General features: G+C 36.4%; 1 non-coding gene across 1 annotated transcript; it reads left to right on the plus strand.

The window, feature by feature from the left end:
- The first annotated feature begins 9456 nt into the window (after positions 1-9456).
- On the plus strand, positions 9457-9563 carry LOC126023447 (U6 spliceosomal RNA). Its single transcript, XR_007500569.1, has one exon. It is a non-coding gene; the product is annotated as a U6 spliceosomal RNA (small nuclear RNA).
- Positions 9564-18026: the final 8463 nt, after the last annotated feature.

Consider the following 18026-nt stretch of genomic DNA (forward strand, 5'->3'; position numbering starts at 1 on the left):
TACATGGATGTACACGGAATCTATTATGCTGAGTGAAATAAGTCAGAGAGAGAGAGAAAAACGCAGAATGGTCTCACACATTTATGGGTTTTAAGAAAAATGAAAGACATTCTTGCAATAATAACTTTCAGACACAAAAGAGAAAAGAGCTGGAAGTTCCAGCTCACCTCAGGAAGCTCATCACAAAGAGTGATGAGTTTAGTTGGATAAATAACTACATTTTGAACTGTCCTAATAATGAGAATGTATGAGGGAAATTGAGAACCTGTTTAGAGTACAGGCGGGGGTCGGGTGGGGAGGAGGGAGACTTGGGACATTGGTGATGGGAATGTTGCACTGGTGATGGGTGGTGTTAAAAAAAAAAGAAAAAGTATAAAAGATGCACTACAATTTAGGATTAACTGGGAAAAAAAAAGAAAATAAAAATAACCTATTTTACTTCATTGATTCTAAGATGACTCTTTGTACCTAATTCTAACAACTGAAACTGGGTCCAACTTGCCAGTCAAAGTCATAAGAAACAATTGTGCTACTACTTCACGTTAACATTCTTTTACTGACAGATCCTCTTATAATCAGTAGTGAAACTGAGCTCATGAAATGTGGCATATCTAGGGCTCCTAGCAGCTGTTGTGTCAGAATGAGGGCTGAGCTAATCTAAGTACAGAAATGACGGAAGAGAGCAAACTCCAGTGATGAAGAGAAATACTGTTGATAATATGATCCAGATTCTGTTGTATCTGGTCACAACTGATGTTAACACTCAGGTCCTCTGAGTCAATGAACTCCTTCTCTGCTCTATGAAAACTCCTGTGGCTCAGAGCTCACATTTAACTTTGAGACCATTTGAGTATGAAGTAAAAGAATCAACTCAAATATTTTTAAAGGTGAATCCTTGAGCAAAGAGAACCCAAATGATATTTATATTCATCTTCTTCTCACAGTTGCTTGAAAAACTAATGGACACAAGTGTGCTGAAGCATGCAAAAGTTTGCCAAGAATAAGTAAGGATAATAACAAGCTTATATTTCATTGGTTTATTGATTTATTTTTTGGTGTTTGGGGCACAGCTAGTGCTGATCAAGACTGACACCTATCTTTGCATTAAGGGGTGAAGTGCTCTGTGGTATTGGAGGTGGAAACAGGGTTGGCTCCTGTAAGGCAGTGACTTAACCCCTCAACTATCTCTTTGATCCAGTAGCAAACACTGGTGAAGATAAATCTAGATGATGCAAATCAATAGGCAAACATAATCCTAAAATCCATTCTAATATTTATAAATGTTCTTGTTTGAGAAATGCAGGTAATTAAGAAATCAGAGAATCAGGAAGATTGCTCAAAGGACTAGGATTTCTGCTTTGCATGTAAGAAATCCAGGTTCAATTCCTTTTACTCTATTGTGCCCTGTCAACTATAGGGAGTGGTTTTCAAAGATAGTCCATTTAGTAGCCCTTGAACAGCTTTGGATGTACTGCAAACATTGTCCTTATCTCTTCTCCTCACCTAAAAGTTTTTTAAAATTTGAACATCAGAACATCTAAGATAAAACTTTCTGTATACCAAAGTAAATAATGGATCTATTTTTCCACAAAAGAAGTGGTAACGCTAATCATTTTTAGTGCTTCAACCATGTAACAGTCATTTGACTGTACTTCTACAGACAACAAAAAGTATTCGATAAAACTTCAAGTTAGTTGATAACTATTCAGTGATCTTCCTTCTTTAAAGATAGACAGTACCTGTGTGCAGAATTAGCATATTTTGGCCTCTAGCTTTGGCTAATATGCTTTGCTAATGAATAGGGCTATCTGAAAAGCATGGTAATCCCCTAAAAATGTGCTGTTTTGGTTATGTCAGTGCTGTTATGAAAATGATTAAAGATGTGTGAACTGAAATTAAACAACAGTATTTCCTCCCAGTTAGATGAATAGCAAAAATTATATATTCTCCATCATTTTTGTTATATTAAGGACAGCTGGGGATATTTCCCTCCTCACTTGTTTCAATAGTCCCATTCCAGTCCTGCATTTTGGTCTTAATTACAAGGCAATATACAATTAATGTTTGTTTCTATTTTTCCGTTAAAACCATAACAATTGGGCTCGGAGAGATAGCACAGCGGCGTTTGCCATGCATGCAGCCCATCCAGGACCAAAGGTGGTTGGTTCGAATCCTGGTGTCCCATATGGTCCCCCGTGCCTGCCAGGAGCTATTTCTGAGCAGGCAGCCAGGAGTAACCCCTGAGCATCGCCGGGTGTGGCCCAAAAACCAAAAAAAAAAAAAAAAAAAAAAACCAAAAAAAAAAAAAAAAAATAACAATAAAAAAATATCACTTTTATATTTTAAGGGTGTGGATATATCTTTAAACCATTTGTTACCTGACACCTTGCTGGCAAATAAAAGCCATTCAAAAATTGGTTTGTATTACATTGTTCTTCCTCTCCTACTATCACAGTGAAAATTGTGCATGATACTAATCTAATAGAAATCACTATCTTTTTAATGCTCTATTGAAAATTTAAAAAAGAAGCCAAGCTCTTGAGTGAGCACTTTGAAGATTGAATGAATAATGTTTATGTGACCCAACATGCTAAAACATTAAATTCATAACCTTATCTCTTGCAGGATACCAGCTGAACCAATGTAAATGCCTGCCCTGCTGGAACTCTTTGCTGTGTTTTAGGTTCTTAATGTCATCTGGATTTACTCATTTCTATTGGGTTTATAAGGTACATAAAAGTAATTTTGTGAGTCATGTTATAATCTGAATAAAGTCATATAATTATAAAATAATGAAATGTTATGTAATGAATTCGGTATTAGAATATGTATTGGGACCAGAGTGATAGGACAGTGGTAAGGCATGTGCATTGTATGCTGCTGATCCAGGACAGACCTAGTTTTATCTCCAATGTCCCATATCGTCCCCCAAGCCAGGAGCGATTTCTGAGCACATAGCTAGAAGTAACTCCTGAGCATCACTGGGTGTGGCCCCAAAATAAAAAAGAATATTTATTAAAAATATAATATTGAATACAATATTTTTTCTATGTCAGATACGATGTTTATGGGACTATAATGTCTGGGCATTGAAGATGCTCCCTTACATCCCAGTTCCTTGAGCCATCTTTTTGACCTATGAATAATTTTTCATAGTGCCATCCCTAATGGTGTGAGGGGGAAATCATATTGGACAATACTTAGCAAGTGCAATGAATCTTATAGGTTAGTGTTTGAGTCCTGTGGTATTTATTGTCATCAGAGCACCTTTCAGTCAAGCTGGGAGTCAACTATATACATCTGGAAGTGTTGGGGGCATAGAGTACTGGGGACTCCACTCAGAAGCTCTCACATGTTATGGTGTGCTCCTCATTTGAAGTATATCCATAGTCTAACTGTAAGCAACTTAAATACCTCAATATTTCTTAGTGATAGGAGATCCATAACTCATTTATCAACCAAAGAGTAGATGATTGTTTGACTTGATTGTATTGTCTCATCAGGCCTCTAGTTAAGTTCACTTGTAGGAAAATTCTAGAGTAATTCTTTCACTTATGGGCTCTTTGCTATTGTTTTTTAAATTTTATTGCACTTCTCTTTCTCTCCTCTTTTGGATGTTGTTGTGATAACTAGAAAGCCATACTTGGTAACAATGCTCACTAGGTTCACTCAGAGTTTAAGTTGTGGTACTTACATACACTTGGGCATGGAGCACCTGAGAACCAACAATTTGTCATGGCTCAGGTGACCACAGACCAATAGCAGAGCCACTGGGGGCCCACTGGGGGCCCACTGGAGTGGAGACAAGCATTAAATTCACAGCTTTGTCATTTTTGGACTTAATAGGCATATGATGAATTTTCTCCAGTTACTTCCAATTAGGACTTTTGTGCAAAAAGCAGTAAGTGTATCTTCTCACTCTCCTAAACATACTTTCCCTTTTCTTTTTTGTATACTTTCTTTTAATTTACCATTTATTTGAAATCACCTCTGATTTATTCTTTATAATTTTTCTCCTGTATTAGTAACTTTACCATTGTCTGGATTCATACATATATATATATATATAATTTATAAATAATTATTTTCAAAGTGGCCACTCTTAGCAAGACTTGGGTCAGTGGTGCTCAGGGATCATGAAGGCCACACCTGCAGAGTGCTGGGAGCAGGCAGTACTGATAACATAGGGCCTCAACTATGCTTGGTATGAGCTTTATCACATGAGTCATATTCTCAGCCATAAATCAAAATTCTAAAAAAAATTATACTCCCATAGAAATATAAAGATCTGAAAGTATGATGAATTTGTTACAAGTTTACTAGCTCCCATAAAAGAGAACCAGCAGGGTGGTATATCTGATGAAAAAGATCAAAGTGTCAAGAGATTCAAAGGAGAAACACATCTTATGAAATCAGTGAGGGAAGAAAACAAAATCAGTATGTGAAATTAGAGGATTATGTGGTTAATCATTTTCACAGCAACAAACGATTGAGGTTATCTTCTCTGCTGGACAGAGAATAATTAATCTCTGCTGGAAAAAGTTTGCAAGTGAACTTGCAGCTGCATAGTCAGGAAATTGTTTCACAATAGTAAATAGTAAATCAAGATGGTAAATAGCAAGAGAAATGAAATTATTCTTGCTGAAATCTTAAAGGCAATGGACTAACATGAAATGTCAGTCATAGCTATATTGTATATATTAATGTTTGCTCTTGAATTCAATATTCTCTTTTTTATTTTTTTGAAGGGGTGCTCCCAGCAGTGCTCAGGGGCCTTGAAAGGATCAGTGACAATAATACTTGGCTAAGCCAACCTGAGAGTTCAATTCAGGGCTGGAGAATGCAGTGGCTTCTCAGGCTGTTCAGTTCTGTGGACCACCAGGGGTGCACTTGGGATGCCGGTTGGGTGGGCATGTGGAATTGGTGAGAGAAGAAGGATGCCAAACATACAAACCATATGTCTCCAACCCCCAGGTCTATATCAGGCATGCTTTAAATCCAGGGTATGAAGAAAGAAAATGAGTTATTTTCCTTGAATTTCTTTTTTTTACATTCTAGCATGCATACCACTGAGACAGTTGAGAAAAAGATATTAGTGATGAAAATAAACATATCACCTCCATGTAAACACTATCTAGGTTCAGAATAAAATGTTTCAGGTCTTTCAGGCATCCACTTCAGGCCTTACCCAAATCACGAAACCTCAGCCTTTTGGCTCTTAGGTAGCATAATGACAGAAAAAGAAAATAATTTAGCTATTGCATAGGTAGACAATAAAAGCCCTCAAATTTATTTCAAGTGCTAAGCCTCTTTCCTAGCTTTGAATATTTATCATATGTTTTCTTTAAAAATTATAGCAGCTAGGGCTTGAGTGATAGCACAGTGGGAGGGGGTTTGCTTTGCATGTGGTCAACGCAGGTTCGATCTCCAACATCCCATATGGTCCCCAGAGCCTGCCAGGAATAATTTCTGAACAAAAAAACAGGAATAACCCCAAAACACCATAAGGTGTGGCCTGACAACAAAAACAAAATTACAGCAGTCAATTATCTCACTCATGTTGAATATAAAGAAACCTTGTAGGGTAATAACTAATGCCCAAAGTGATAGAAATGAAGAGCAGGCAAATTGACCTGTAGTAAGAAGCTTGTCAATGGGAAAACAACAGGAGTTTATCAGGAAAGAGACTACTATGACAATGATTGAGGGAAGCAGTCACTCAGAATCAGGACAAGTGACATGCCTGATTGCCTAGCAGTAAACCACAGTGCCTAAGAGAGAAAACTAAAAAGAAAATGGAGGCAGGATAGGTAGGGGTGGGGTGGCAGGAAAACTGGGGACACACTGGTGGAAGGAAGTAGACATTGGTGAAGGGAGCAGTGTTGGAATAGTGTATCCCTGATACTCAATTATAAATAACTTTTTAATTCATAGTGATTCAATTAAAAATTTAAAATAAGATTGTAGTCATGCTAATATGGATAATATTTTTTAACATCTTTTGTTATCCATGTTTTTTAAACTCATAAATTAAATTGGCTCAAATAACTTTTATAATTCCTATATATAAAATCACTTCTTCCTTTTATTGGTATTACTTTGCTTTCATCCATAACCATTTTCCTTGCAGTGCTCAGGAATTATTCTGACTCTTTGTCCAGGGATCAGTTCTAGAAGGGTACAGGGGACTATAAGCTGTGGTCTAGGATCAAATTCAGGTCAGCTGCCTGCAAAGCAAACACCCTTCCTGCTGTATAGTTTTATAGGCCCTCCATTTATTCCCTGGCTTGTCAGCAGTCTTCTTGCTTTGCTCTATACTTTTATAATCTAGATTCTGCAGAATGGAGTGATCATAAAGTAGAACTTTTAACCATGGCATTTATTTTGTAAATATAGTCCAGTAGTTTTGCATCCTACAGGCCACACCTCTCTTACTTTTTCTTCCTACACTCTCCCATATACATATCCCTTACATACACACACACACACACACACACACACACACACACACACACACACACACACACAATCCTTGCAAAGGCCTTTCAGATATTTCAGTCTATGTATTTCTCTCCAAGTTTCTTGCCTCTCAGAACTCCTCTCCTAGGAATTTTTCAGTGTTAAACCACTGAGTTGCCTCTGCCACATTCTTTGAATGTGAATTAGCAAGTACCCAACTCTGTATTTATTGTTTCCTTTTCTGGAATATTCTCTCAGAATATCTTCCAGTAGTCTCTTGACTCATACTGCCCTTTGGCCTTCCTCGATTACCTCAATGAAAATTCTCTCTACACCTCACCATTTCTCTTCTTCATACTCCCTTTAAATTAGACTTGGACTATTTTGCTTTTCTTCATAAGATTTATTATTTTCTTATTATTGTTGTTTGAAACCTAATTGTCTTGTTTTCTTTGTTCATTAGCCTATCCCTAAAGCCTAGAACGTAGAAGTCATTCTAATATTTTTGAATAAATACATTCTTAGGTAGAGTAGTAATTTTCCATCAAAGATTTTCAAGATGTATATATTAATTTCATTTGCCCTTGGTATCATTGTAGCAAATGATATAAAGTAAATCTGTTCTTGCCTGCAAGGGGACAGGTTTTGGTGGCAGGTGGGAAACTGGGTACATTGTTGGAGTGACATTGCTGGTCACACTGGTATGGAGATTAGTGTTGGTATATTTACTGCCTAATATGACTCTATTATGAAAATCTTGGTAAATTATTGTGTTATAAGTTTTAAAAATTAAAGAAAAGGAGCCAGAGCAATAGCGCAGCAGTAGTGTGTTTGCCTGGCAAGAGGCTGATCCAGGACGAACCTTGATTCCAACCCTGGCATTCCATATGTTCCCCCAAGACAGGAGCGATTTCTGAGCAAATAGCCAGGAGTAACCACTGAGCATCACCCCTGAGCAAAGGTTTTGTCTACCTAAAAATTGCGGGGGTGACTCCAAAACAAAAAAAAATAAAAGAAAAGTCTAAGTTAAAAAGTTAAATATTCCTGTCTCTTGAGAAATTGTATGAAGATCCATCTAAGGTCAGGATTCTGATAGTTTTGTTTGTATTTTTTCCAGTGCTCCTATTTCTCTTCTTCTGGATTTGTTTTAGTAGTGATTTTCATAATCTGCTTCAAATCCATTTTTTTCTCCCTTTCTTGACACAGACAAACACAAATGCACAGAGACACCCATGCAACACTGACACATACTCCAAAGACTTTTTTTCTGTTGTATTTCCTAGACAGACTTCAATTCTGTCAAAGTCAAGACTTCTTTGCCTAAAAATATGTTTTGGATTCAAACCAAGGCTTCTGCCAATGGATTACCATTTTTGGTTTCTAAAACTTTTCACCAAATGATGTATTTTAAAGGTGGGGACTTATTTGCTCTGTCCTCTCACAACATTGGAGATCCCAACATAACCTACTCTGAAAAGAATGTGCATTGCTTAAGGAAAATGTTCGTATTTCCTCTCTGAATTCTTCCCATAAAGGCTCTAAGCTACTTCAATAAGTGAAGAACAATGGAAGCAGATACAACAGGGTGGTTTCTTTGATTTTTTTAAATAGCTTTGCTAACCTTTCTACAGTGTTTCAGTTGATAAATGCCATTTTACCTAGAAGCTACCAAGGATAGCAAATCATGAAAGATAAATATAATGGATTTATTATAGCTGTGTCCTCTTCCCTTTTAAAGATTTTTCTCTACCCTGAGGGCTGGCACCAAGCTGTCTACCTTTGATACACACTAACTTTATTGCTAATATTAAATAAATAGGAAATAATGTCTCAAACTGTGGCATTAAAGCAGTGATTCTCAAATAGTGGGGCACGCCACCCAGGGGGAGTATGAGGCTCCGTAAAGGGGGGAGCTTTTGACCTCGGCAAACACTGTCATAACAAGCTAAGCCCCGTGTTTCTGTCTCTATGTCTCTGGAGCTGAGAGTTGCTGTGTCCAGCTTCAAACCTTGCTTGGAAAACTATGCATTGCAAATATGCTCATTGTAGCCATTAATCCAGACATCACCTCTGATTAAAAAAATCAGCTCAAATTATTTTATATATTTTTGTTTTGCAGGTTAAAGTTTTTTTTTTTTTAATAAAGATACTATTTACAGTCTCGCAGGGGGGGCACAAAAAGGTTTTCTTCTTGCTAGGGGATCATGACAGAAAATAATTGAGAAGCACTGTGCATTAAAGACATGTCCCCTGTCTAAACTGATCAGATGCAATGACTTAAAACAAATTTCTCCTTTTGAGTGACCAGATCTTTAATGTTTATATTTTGTAATCAACCTCCCAATTAAGGCCTTAAAAAAAGCGAACACTTTTTTTAATCAATAATAAATGTTGGATTTCAGTAGTAGGTTATCACTCTGTACAAATTTATTCATTAGCTCTGTTATAGTATTTTCCTTTACAAATGTAGGTCAAATGAAAGTAATGTTCTCTTTGCGTTCTCTGAAGTCTTTAATTTCTTTTCCTTTTTGTCTATGTTATTTCTGCTTCTCTTGATGCTTAATGTTCCAAAAATGGGTGAAGAATGTCAAAACACATTGCCCTAGATATGTATATTACTGTTATTATTCACGCATACAAAAGTTCTTTAGCTTTAGGAAGGAATCTGATATAAATCTTGAAAATCAGCATTTGGTATCAGCTACAAATATGCCCTGCAAATTAAAACAGTAATTATTTTTATTATTTGTTATTTTTATTAGTGCTAAAATTTTGCTTTGGGAAATTTGTGCCTTTTTAGCTTAATTAAAAATTGGAAGTCTTGTTTCCTGAAATCATATTTTGTAATGTGACATTAAAAAATAAATGACTAGACCAAAACTTATAACATCATCATCACTATAACAAGACAGTTTTATTAGGTATTTACTGTGTACTACACTCTGCTATTTTTTAAAGAGATTTCAATGGGTTTTGTCAGTGAAAATACTAACCTCAGTGCTCGCTTCGGCAGCACATATACTAAAATTGGAACGATACAGAGAAAATTAGCATGGCCCCTGCGCAAGGATGACACGCAAATTCATGAAGAGTCCCTATTTTTTACTACGTTTTGAACTATCCTAATAAAAGAGAATGTACGAGGGAAATAGAAAGCCTGTCTAGAGTACAGGCGGGGGTTGGGTGGGGAGGAGGGAGATTTGGGACATTGGTGATGGGAATGTTGCACTGGTGATGGGTAGTGTTCTTTACATAAGTGAAACCCAAACACAATCATGCATGTAATAAAGTTGTTTAAATAAAAAAAAGAAAATATTAACCTCAAATTCTTAATAAGAAATACAAAGTTTGGGGGAAATTCAACTTGCTCTAGGTATCATAATGGAAGTAGATTAACTTGCAAAGAAATGTGGGAAAATAGGGGTATAAACACATATATGTCAAAAAACATCTTTTGAACAAAGCATTTTGCTATATTATTTGAGGCTAAAAGAGGAATAGGAAAAAATTCTTAGATAAGCCTGAATATGATCACTAGTCTTCCAGAGTAATTCAGCTTGAACAAAGAATGACTAAGTTGGTATTCTCTTAAAGGAAGTTGCTTGTATTGCTACATAACATTAAAGCTTACAGGCTAAGTGTGATTACAGAGGACAAATAAGGGCTAGTATTATCATTAATTGCAGAATTACTACCAGAGTTTGAGATGATGATTGGAAGATTGATGTGCCAATTTTTGAATATGGGTTTTAAGATCAACATTTGTAATAGGTAGAAGGTCTGTTCAGACACTTCTCCAAAACATGAATCGAAACAACAGTGAGAGTTTCTCTCACACTTGTGAAGTATTTGTGAGCAAGACTATAATTTAAAGTAAATACATGTTAAATACTGTGTGGAGTCATTGAATAAATAAGATGTAAGATGACCAGGAAGAGGGTGATGCAATCCACACTGGCTAAGATTCAACCAGCTATAGTAGCAAGAGACAGAGTAGCATTGAAGTCCTGTTTGTGATTCACAAGCACCATTTGGACTCAGGTCAGGAAGCCCAAGAATTTCATTTCTTTAGCTAATTATATCTTACCATAAGAATATGAAGACATCCTAACTCTGTTTCATAAGCCACACAACAACATACAAAAAACACCTCCAGAATGCAAAGATCGCATGGCGCAGAATCTCATCACACTTAATGAGCAAAGATGGTATCCCTGAAGCCCCAACCCTTACTAACCAACTATATAACCTCTCTGCTTAGGACCTGACAGAGAAAATGTTGAAGGTGTTCAAAAAACTCAAAGAAATCATGGAGCAGACAGCCAATAAAACGCAGAAATGATAAACTTGGTAGGCAAAATGATAAACTCACTGGAAGGCATTGCCAACTGATGAGGATAGAATATATAAGCTTAAAGATGAGGTACCAAAAAAATCTTCAGACAACAGAAGAAAAGAAAAGGCTTGAAAATAAATGAACAGGGGTCAGAGCGGTAGTGCTAAAGGTAGGGCCAGGATGAGTGGTTCATGGTAGGAAGCTTGCCACAAGATGTGTGTGTGTGTGTGTGTGTGTGTGTGTGTGTGTGTGTGTGTGTGTGTCTCACATGCATGCACTGCAGGCTGCAGTTAGAGAAGGGACCATTATGACTATGAAAGTTAGAAATAATCGCTGAGGGCCCGGAGAGATAGCACAGAGGCGTTTGCCTTGCAAGCAGCCGATCCAGGACCAAAGGTGGTTGGTTCGAATCCCGGTGTCCCATATGGTCCCCCGTGCCTGCCAGGAGCGATTTCTGAGCAGACAGCCAGGAGTAACCCCTGAGCACTGCCGGGTGTGGCCCAAAAAAAAAAAAAAATCGCTGAGTGCAGTTAGAGAAATAACTACACTAACAACTACCATGACAATGTTAATGAGTGAGAGAAGTAGCATGCCTGTCTCAAATACCGGCAGGGGTGGGTGGGTGGAGGGAAATGGGGTGCATTGATGGTGGGAATGTTGCACTGGTGAAAGGGGGGTGTTCTTTTGGTGACTGAAACCTAACTACAGTCATGTTGTATTATACAGTTATAGACATAAAGTGGATCAAACACTCCTGAAATTCATCTGGAACAAATGATGCCTCCATACTCCTTTTCCCAAGGGTTGCTTTAGGTATTCGTGGTGTTTCATCAGAATGGCCTATGTAGGCTTTAAACCTCTACATATTAGTGACTCTCAATCTGTTTGTGACTCTCCAACTTGTTTTTGTCTAGAAAAAAAAATCACTTTATTGGAATGTTCAAAGGAACACAAGATGGCACATATGCTACCTGAGTATGTGGTGCCTATCTGAAATTCCCCTTCTAATATGTGAACTTTCCTACTTTTATGCTGAGCTGTGTACCAAGGCTCATTCTGCCTTTAGAGAAGCTTGTGCTTTCTCTTAGGCACTACTCATTACTCTCTTTTTCTTTGCATCTCCTTCCTTTCCTTCAGTATCTCCAAATAAAACTCAATTATTACTTTAAAAAACTCAATACATATATTAATAAGATTTCAGTTTAGCTAAAATTTTGTCTTTCAGCCATTTTCAGTTAATTATTTAGCTTTTAATGTGTTTTTTATGATAAACTAATTTATTTCAGGTTAGAAAATACAACAGACCAGAAGAGTAAATATTAATTGATTAAATGGCATAAACATTTTACTTCTCTATGGTAAAAAAAATCAATAAAAGTAAATAATAGAATTGTATTTACCTGAGCAAATATAATTTTAATATAAATCATAGAGTATTATTAGCTGTAACTTATGTATAAAACCCAAGCCACAATTAATTTTATCCCATAATTAATTTTATTTTTTAAATGTTTTATTTTTAATTATGAGAACAAAGATGCAAAGAAAGAGGACAAGGTAAAGTTACAGTGGAAGGACAATCACCCATAACATAATTCTCAGAAGAAGTCCTCTTGCTGATATCTTAACTTTGAACTTTCAGCCAAAAAACATTAAGATAAATAAAACAGAATCCATGTACAATTATTTTGTCCCTCAAATCCCCAGATTGTCACACATTATAATATTTCTTAACAGCACACAAGGCAATCTAAAGCCATAAAACTTACATAACCCCTTAAACATTAGAGGCATAGTATTGTTTTACATTTCCCTGTACATGCATATTAGCTTAAGTTAACCTCAAATTTTAAGTGTTTTTTTTAATGATTAGAGTCAAAGGAGCACAGTAAAAACAGTGTTAGAGTGGCAATTGTTGTTTGCATAGGCCCACCAAAATATGAGGGGCATGAAAAGGAATAACCTTGGCCTAAATACAAAGAGACCCTACCCCTAAAGTTTCCTGGCATAAGACCAACTCTAGGCTCCAGGCAAGTTAGATTGTCCAATCCAAGAGATTGTCTGTAGTGCCAACACACTTTTATTCTTCACACAGTCTCTGTTGTTGGTATCATGTTTCTGTATTAAAGATCCTGGAATCTGCATGTCCTACATTGAAGTCTGGATGTGGAGCGTCTTCTCATTTCACCTCACCATTAAAGGGCAATGCAGGGACCCCTGTCCTGTAAGCAGGTCGTTGTTGCTGTTAAGTCTTCTCAGTGTTAAGGAAAGTCTCTTTTGAGCAGGTCGATGTCTGAGCAGTGGTAGGGTCTTCCATGGTAGAGGATTGCTTCCAGGTGATGTTAACAAACCTGGATGTTTTGTAGATGGCTTCCCTGGTTCAGGGGTGAATGGAAAATGCCCTTTCTTCTGAGGCCTGTGCCAGGTCATTATGTCAATGTTCAGGGTGTAAGGTCCCTTTGCACTACAAGATTTGTGTGTTCCACTCTGTATTAGTTAGGATCTTATTTGTATGTATAGTATTTTCCCATTTTATTGTGCCTATGCAAAAAAAAAAAAAAAAAAAAAGGAGCAATGCCACGTGGTATTATTGGCACATATGGGGGCCATAAGAACAAGTCCAACAATCCCCATGACATGGTTCAAACATAAGCATTAAACTGGGGGACTCTTTCACCAAAATTCCTTGTTGAACAGTTCATAAAGAGAAGATAAAAAGTGGTTAGAATCATCACTGTATAAGAGAATATTTAGTAAGATTTATAGCTGTCAGAGAAAAAACACAAAATATTCGGAAGAAATACGTGTCCATTTTATGTCTTTTGAAACAGTTTGGGGTTGTTACACACAATGCACAGCTTTGGTCTGTGATTAGGATTGTGCAGTACTGAAGTTAAAAAGAGTAATGTGGGGGCCGGAAAGGTGGCGCTAGAGGTAAGGTGTCTGCCTTGCAAGTGCTAGCATAGGACGGACCGCGGTTCGATCCTCTGGGGTCCCATATGGTACCCCCAAGCCAGGGGCGATTTCTGAGCCCATAGCCAGGAGTAATCCCTGAGCGTCAAACGGGCGTGGCCCATAAACCAAAACCAAAACCAAAACAAAAGAAACAAACAAACAAAAAAAAGAGTGATGTATGTTAGTGATGGTTTTTTTTTTTTTTTTTGGGGGGGTGAGAGAGTTAAGGAGTAAAAATGAGCTTTGTAGGGATGTGGGAAAGGGCAGAATACAAAATGGACATTCTGGATACGCAAAACATAACATAAAGATAAGGAATACTCTTTATAAATGCAGTGTGCAAGGAGGCGCTAGACCCCGCACGGTTTTCCATATGCAGACTGGTCAGAAATTGCCAGTGACAAACAGCACAACTGAGCAAATCTCAGAACACCCCCAGTTAGGACCCACCATTTCTGGTCTCCTGGGCTGGACCCCCAGAAGGCCTGGAGGCCAGGGGCAGAAGAGGGGAAGGCTGGGGGCCTATCAAGGCTCCCAGCGTACCCAAGTTTGGGAGAAGGCCTTCCCATGAGGTCTCCCCAAACCCCATGCTGGCTAGAGCTAGCCTCCAGCTCAAGAGAGGATGGATAGAGAGCCGGAAGCCAGGATCTGCCCGGCCTACACCCGCTGCCCTTCCCACCCTAGAGCTGGGGGAAGGGTGGAAAAAGCTTGGGACCCCATCCAGGAGGGACCCTCCGACACCCACTTTGTCTGGCCACCTGGGCTGCCACCCCAGCTCAAGAGAGGATCGATCTTAATGTGCTTTTATTCACTAGATTCCTGAGCAGCTGCCCAATATTATGGCCTTGATTTCAAAAGACCAGATGTGGTGTCTTCAATTCATATTTTATAATTTTTGCTTTTATGTTGATTACTTCCTTCTGTTTCCATTCCTCAAGGTTTTTCCCCTTTTTCAAAATGCTGAATCATAGAATAGTTTTAATTATTTTTTATTTCAAAATAATAAATATTTGGTCTAAGAGTCACCTTAAGACCACTTGTCTAAGTCTCTTCTAGCTAGAAATTGCATGTCCCTTACACCAGTCACAGCTGTATTGGACACTCCCTTCCTCTGATTCATCCTGGCTTAAAATATGCTTCAACCAATAAATAAAGATATATGGTATATGTGAGTATTATTTATTTATTTGCTTTATTAGTAAAATATGTAAGGCCATGCAACTAGCTAAAATTATAGCATATCACATGCCTTGGTTTTGATGAGTGGTTTTTTTTATCTTTTCCAAAATGTTTTATTGGCAAAATATTTTGAGCTTTTAAATATTTAGGCAATTTTATTTAAAAATATTATAGTCAGCTTTATGTAAAACTTTTGTTTTGTAAATTGTCATAAAATATTTTATAGATGTTTATAGTTTTCCCAATAATATTGGAGAGGTATTTATATTTTTATGTCACTAAAGTAGATAGAAAATAGCTACTTTTACTTGTAATAATAATAGTGATCAGAAAATAATAGTGACATTATTTATGTTCTGATGTCTTTATATTTTATTTTTGAGAATAAAATCAAATTATTAGACTTTTATATAACCATAGTAATTATAGATTTCTTTTAATTTATAGCATTTTATTACATTTTGATGATTTATTAATTATTTATTATACTGTATCTGCCATGCCCTTAAGTGTAAATCCTGATTTTAATCAATAATCAATGTTCTTTTGTGAACAGCATCATTTGTTTATTTTATATAAGGTGCCACAGATTAAACTTGGATTCTGCTAAGGCTTATCTGATGAGCTATCTCTCCAGCCCCATCTTCACATCTTTTATTTTATTTTTTCTTATTTTTTATAGCACCATAATTTACCAAGTTGTTAATAATACAGTTATTTCAGGCATTAAAATTCAAAGACCAATCTCCCCATCATTGTAATCTTCTCTTCACCAGTGTCTTCAATTATCAACCCATACCCTTTGCCTCCATGCAGACACACACACACAAAATATGTTCTTCATATTGTTTTTTACAACACAAAGGCAAAAGGAATTATCAACATAGGTCAATTTGAAATTATTATCATATCACTACATAATGTTACTAAAATCAGTACCTGAAGATTTACTTGGCTTTGGTTGGAGCTGGTTGAGCCTTTAGGCTCACTGAGCTTGGTTGATTACTATGTAACTTTCCCATCAGATTTCCTGTGATAGAACTGACTGACCTTACTATAAATTACTGAGATGTTGCATGGTCCAGAATTTATAGATATGAGACAAATTTGGGTGGCTTGAAGGTTTAATAAGGCTAATTCAGGAGGTGGGCCATTTCTGTCATTTCTGGGGATAGCATTAGTCTTCTCTAGTTCATGCATAAAGGGGAATCTGCTGCCCCCCTTTTCTGAGAAAGCTAGAAAGGGGTCAGTCAGGACTGCATTACTTGGGAAATATTGACAGTCATTATTCTTTTTTGGAGCCTTGTGGAGGAATTGGCTGTTTTTCTCATTTTTATATGTTTGATGTTAGCTAATATTTTCTGTTTTGTGAGTTTACTTCTTTATTTCTATATGCCTTGGGTATTTATTATCATAGTTTGAAATTATACTGACAGTTTTCTTTCTGTATTTTAGTAAATTTTTTTCATTCATTATATAACTATTGACTTACCCAGTAACAAAAATGTATTTTGGGTACAGGCTCATTAAATGGTTCCACTGATTTTCACATGCTGAGTTTTAAAACATGTCATAACTGAATATCTCAGATATTTATTTCAAATTTCAGCTGTTTTCTTGCTCTTTTGGCTTTAGCAGTCTTTTTATTTTAATTAATGTTAGGAGAAAATTGTTAAATTCAAAACATTAATAGAAGGCCTTTGGTTCTCACACTATTTTTCTAAGACTTGAAATAAAATAGACTCTTAATGATGAGAATTCTTATAGCTTTCTTTTCATCGGTGCTTGAAAAAAATCAACATTTTGAAAGCTAAAGAACACTTAGTTCTTTGGAATAAATTAAATAGACATCTATGAAAGGAGAAAGGTATCCTCGCTAGACAAGAGGATTAGCATGGGAGTTTTACAGCTTTTTCTACCCATCTACTTTCCAAATGTAGATCACTCCCCAAGGTCTGCATATAACAAAAGTGGGCAAAGGGAAAAGCTCATTCTTGGTTTGAAAACCTCTATTATACTTGTCAGCAATAGCTGCATTTATTCTGATCATTGAAAGAGACTTTATTTCCCCTTTTCCCAGGTTGTGATTTTTTTTTAAGCAGAATTCTTTTTTTTTTTTTTTGGTTTTTGGGTCACACCCAGCTGCACTCAGGGGCTACTCCTGGCTCTATGCCTCTATGCTCAGAAATTGTCCCTGGCAGGCTCGGGGGATCATATGGGATAGCGGGATTCGAACCACTGTCCTTCTGCATGCAAGGCAAACGCCCTACCGCTGTGCTGTCTCTCCAGCCCCAGAATTCTTCATAAATTTGACGTTAGCTGTAATAAAATTTTTGAATCCCAGATTATTAACCATTTTTTCTTTTTTCTACTAAAATAGATGATATATATATAATATGTTACATATAATATATATTACATAATACATAATATAATATATAAATATATATTTATAATATATATAAATATATATACGGTATAAATATATTTTATATAATATATATTATTTATGGATTATTTTCTTCTCTGTACACACTCTAAGCTTTGATTTAATTCTTGGTAAGGTATACATTCACTATTAGAAACTTCCTCACGTGTGCCAGAGATTAGAATTCTCTAACATTAAAATAAGAATGTTACTTAGAAAGTTAATTTTAATTTTTAGTTAAAATTTTAGTATTTCTTATTTTATATAATTTATTTTCAACCTTTGGTAACCCTGTGTCCAAACTAAGCTTATTACCTCTAGAAGACAATTGAAGCGGTATGAGGAGTCTATGTATTCACACAGGACACTTAAAAAATACCCAGTTTTTTTTTTAATGTGGTTAATAGTAGATTATGCCTAACTAGTTAAAAACAACCTTTTTAGAAATTTGTTCCAAGATTTATTCCTAGGTTATTTCTTTTGTTTGTGTTCGCTTCTGTGTAATTCCAGTGGCTTCTAATTACATATAGTTTATTGTTTCTTGGGACTCTGTTAATGCTAAACAATGAATACATGAAAACATTCCTACCATTAGTAAAGTTCTACGTGAACACTGGGGTCACACACTAATCGAGTGAACTTCAATGAATAGATACTGGTCACACATAT

This window comes from Suncus etruscus, chromosome 11, assembly GCF_024139225.1.
Source record: "Suncus etruscus isolate mSunEtr1 chromosome 11, mSunEtr1.pri.cur, whole genome shotgun sequence".
NCBI classification, from domain to species: domain Eukaryota; kingdom Metazoa; phylum Chordata; class Mammalia; order Eulipotyphla; family Soricidae; genus Suncus; species Suncus etruscus.